The sequence below is a fragment of the Prosopis cineraria genome, unplaced genomic scaffold (assembly GCF_029017545.1).
Source record: "Prosopis cineraria cultivar Desert tree isolate PC_DT_omini unplaced genomic scaffold, ASM2901754v1 PC10, whole genome shotgun sequence".
Lineage (NCBI taxonomy): Eukaryota > Viridiplantae > Streptophyta > Magnoliopsida > Fabales > Fabaceae > Prosopis > Prosopis cineraria.
The window spans coordinates 12795827-12800620 of NW_026555341.1; the positions used below are offsets into that span (position 1 = coordinate 12795827).

The window sequence follows — 4794 nt, forward strand, 5'->3', positions numbered from 1 at the left end:
CACAACCCTCCTGCTTTACCCGAGCTTGGGACCGACTATAAACATAGGCAGAGTTAGAACAATACCTTTGAACAATAAAAAAAAATGTATGAGAAGCAAATTACCTGTCAAAAACTGGACTTGTGTATAATAAAATTAAAGGAGAATAATTTTGTGAAGAGAAGTACGGCAATTGTTGAGCAAGTGACCAAATCTTGGGCTGGGTTTCATCGGATTCACTAAACTCATAAAAGTCCATATTTATTTTGACCAATTGAAGGCCCACATTTAATGTACTATTCAAGGAATGTGATATAATTATTAATTATATTAGGTGACATACTGACATTGAGATATTTATGCCATTTTGATCTGTTATTATTACTTTGATCAGGATAAGGAAGAGGATAAGGTATAGAAGGACCTTGTTTATTATAGTACTCTATCCTCGATACTTTTTGTAAGTGCATATTAAAAGGCCAAAAAAAAAAAAAACGGTAGACATTTATCCACTTGCCAACTGATGTTCCTAAGAAGAAATCTATAGACTCGTCTAAAGTTAATTAGAAGAGTACAGATATCCTTCTTAATCGCTGATAAAGAATAAACTTCAATTAGATCAGTGCTAAAGAAAAAAGTCAGCCAAAAAAAATAAATATCATGAGTTCAAGCTTCACTGTCCCCAGAAGATATGGCTGCAATCCAGAGTAAACGAAAATGGAGACAATATGCTTCAAAGAATTCAAAATTTACAGATCTACGTTTTGACCAAGTAAGTAGAACAAGTTGTCGCCTTTCATGAAAGATCAAGATATCCAGAACTGTATGTAGTTTTCTCTTATTCTTTCAGCAGATGATACTCCATCCTTCATTATGATGGTGAAATTCCTCTACTTGGATGTTTGGGAGATTTGTATCAGGAGCTTTCTTTTCAGCAGCATGAGGATCCAAATCATTCCAAGTACACATGTATAGATCTGTATAGATTTAGCTTAGTTCCCCAATGAATAACATCATTCCTTAATTTCCAGATGATGTTAATCAACGGAACCATTCTTTTTTAAATGTCAGTCTCCAAATCTCATATAAGACACTGAGTAAAGTCCTTAAGGACTTGAACACAATTACTATTATTTAAGTAATCAGACCTAAATGATAAAGAGCCAAATCGAAGAGCCCTTGAAAAAGGGCATAAAAAAAGAGATGAGGAAAGGATTCCTCACTCTGACAGCCAAAAGAGCACATATGATTGACAAATAAGTTATGCTTTTTGAGAGTGTCACTGTTAGGAATTGGCATTGCTCCTGTGCATCCTTCATTAGGAGGAAAGGGAGAGATGATGTGATAAGCCATTTATTAAGAGTAAAAGGAAGAATGACAGCTCCCACCAATGATTATTGGCAGATCAAAGGCATGTTTTTTGTTTCTTTAAGACATCTGATAAAATTGGAACGATGCAGAGAATATTAGCATGGCCTCTACGCAAAGATGGCACGTATAAATCGAGAAGCAAGGCATGTTTTCTTGAGAAAGAAAAAAACAAGAAGGCGGATGGGTTAGCCAAGTTGGATATGAAGCAAGAGCATAGGTGTAAACTTCTTGTTGAACCATCTAGCGAGATTTTTCACCAGATGTATTGAAGATGTTGAGGCTGCTTCGTCCCTTCATTTATTTCTAGTTGAATAATATAGCCTGAGCTTTGCCCTCTTTTTCATAAAAAAGAATAATGGCATTTTTTAAAAAAAATCATGAATATTTCATTATATTTTGTAAAAAATTTATATTGAAAATCAATAAGTTACTAATAAGGTTGAGTTTAGCTGAAGAGATAAGTCTCTTATAACATAACAAACTAAAATTTAAATTTAAATTTAAATTTATATTCAAAAATGTGTCTCTACCTAATTGTGTTTTAAATATAATTATCATCAATAAGAAAAGATGTGAGGAGGGGAAAAACAAAAAGTTTGTCTTCTCATGTGGATCAAGCAAATTCACCTAACATGATTGCTTTATTAGTTACTCTTTTTCATTTTTTTATATATTCCTATTAAAAAAATTGATTCCTTTTCTTTTCTTTTGCCCTCAAAGCTCGTTTCTATGCACTCACACACACTCCCTATTCTTAATTAGAGGATAAAGTTAATCAATTTGACAGTTCCTAAGAAATTATTGTTAATATTCTTAAACTTATTAAAAATATTTAACTTTCCAATTTTGTCTTTTATTAAAATTAATAACCATAATAAACAGTGTATAAGAATGGAAAGTTTGCTAATTGCAGCTTGATGTAATGAAGGGAGCAATATCAGGAAAAAAAAAAAATAAACACTACATCTTTATCTTATATTTAGTATCAAATAAGGCTTTAAAACTTTGCCCTGTGAAAGGCTAAAGGTATGCCAATTTAGAAATTTATAATAATAATGATTGCTATTTTTTTTTCAATTACTCATTTTAGTATTATTTATAAATCATTTTCAAATTTTAACATATTTTATTGGTATTAACAAAATCATAAAATTCATTAAACTTATCTAAAAATTTAATAAATTTTTAATTTTACTGCTTTCAAATATATTAATTTTAATAACACAAATTCTCTCACTAATATTTAATAGGAATGAAAGGAAAAACTTGTAATCAAAAAATAATAATATAACTTATAAATAAAATAAAAAAACTATTCTCTCTTTACCTAATTCAGACAACTAGTGGGAGTGTATCCTTATCTTGATTTGACATGATTTTCAACAAAAGAGAATTACATTTAATAAAGTACTCGTATATTGGAAGAGTAAGAAGAAATTTTAACATATTAGTTAAATCTTATAATCCATATGCAAAAATTTAAGAGGAAAAAAAAGTGAAGGAAGCATTCCCTGCATCTAATATTATAAATTATTTCTTAAAGTATCATATTAAAAAACATAAGGGATATATAATATGAGGCATTTTGAGGTTTTCAAAATGTAACTAACAATTTTTTAAAAAAAATGCTCTTAATTACATGTGTCATTAATAAAAAATTTCATTGAGACAGGCTTTTAAATATTAACATTATTATATTTTTATTATTTTTTATCTACAAAATTATATAAAAATAAAAATATCTCCCACATTTTTTAGGCATTCCAAAACATATACTCTCTCCGTTTAAAAATATAAAACATTTTTAACAGAATTTTACCTTTTAATAAAGTAATTACCTATTTTTAAACTAACTCTATTTTTTTATATTTATCTCTATTAAACACCCTATAATAAATATAAAATTATTATCAATAGGAGCACTTTTGAAAAAAGATAATAATTATACTTTAAAAGATTAAAAATACTTTACATTTTTGAATATCTAACTTTTAAAAAAATATCTTATATTTTTAAATAAAGAGAGTATTTTATAATTTTATAATAATAAAAATAATTAATTTTAAAATAAAAATTGAAATCCATTTTTAAAAAAAATTAAAAATTTTGACAATACAATATTTGGATTAACCCGATGTTAAGACTATATATGAACCCTTCTTTTTAAATAAAAAAAATCGAGCCCGGCGCCATCCGTGTGTAACGTACGTGAGAGGGATCAAGTACGTACGTGTGTGTGCATGCCAGCTAAGTGACAGCTATTAGATTCGTCCATTTTGACACCTCATCACGAAACCTAAAAGCGCCTTTTTCATAATCAGTGAAGAAGCAAATCCCAAGTAAATCCAAATTTCACAGATTCTGATTCACTCTGTCTAATGATGAATGATGATTCCTATATCACCATTCACCTATCTTCTCACTTCTCACTCTCCCATTCCATCCGTGACATCATTAATTTTTCACAACCCAATCCTGGCCCATTTATTGAGTCCATATGATTATTTTCATAAATGTCACTGTTACTCTGATACTGGCTCATGATTGAAGCAGTGATAAGATCATCTTAAATTGAATCAGATTGTCTGATGCTGGTCATGTGTATTCAAGAAGGCCAATTGACTCTTGGGAATTGGAGGAGCAGATGAAATATTGAACACATCTTAGCTACAATGGCTACCAATATTGGGTTTTCTATCATTCTTACCCCATGCAAAAGTTACTGTAAAACTCATTATACATACCTATTTAAAAAAATTTTAAAAATATATTCAAATCACATCTGAAATCTATTTTTATTAAGCATAATAAATAATTATATTTTTTAAATATATTTTTATTAAATATAAATTAAAATCCAAATGGGCATTATATTATAGTTTTAGTTATCATGGAGGTGAGTATAATAGGATGAGTGTTTTCACTATCACTTTTTTTGTCCAATCTTTTAGCCAAGGATACTATTAGTAGGGCAAAGTCTACAAGTATTGCCACGCCCACAAGTATTGTTGTTTTTTGTTTTTTAGTTGATAAAAAAAAATGTACGCTATTTGATACTAAATATAATACTAAACATAAGTCACTTTTAGTTATTTCATTAGAATTAAGAAAATGCAATTGAATCATTAAAATGGTCTAAGAATAAAATAACCTGTCAAGTTTAATCCAATTTAAAAGCATGAATTTCGAAAAGGGAAATCCTGAATAATTATAAATAAGGGTGATTTCGAAAAACACTAATTAATAGTCCACTTTTTTTTTTATGCAATATGACTAATATATAGAATTGGAAGGAGAAATTAGTTAATGTCTGTACAATATTTTAATTTTTTTTAAAATATACTCTTAATTAAGTGCTCCCTAGTTCAAAAAATAAGACAGTTTTTATCAATTAGTATTAGTCTAGAATATAAAACACTTTACAAAAAAATCAATAACATCAAA

At 28.3% G+C, this 4794-nt stretch overlaps 1 pseudogene; it reads left to right on the forward strand.

Moving 5' to 3' along the window:
• The first annotated feature begins 1394 nt into the window (after positions 1 to 1394).
• LOC129284665 (U6 spliceosomal RNA) lies at positions 1395 to 1503 on the forward strand (annotated as a pseudogene).
• The last annotated feature ends 3291 nt before the right edge of the window (positions 1504 to 4794 follow it).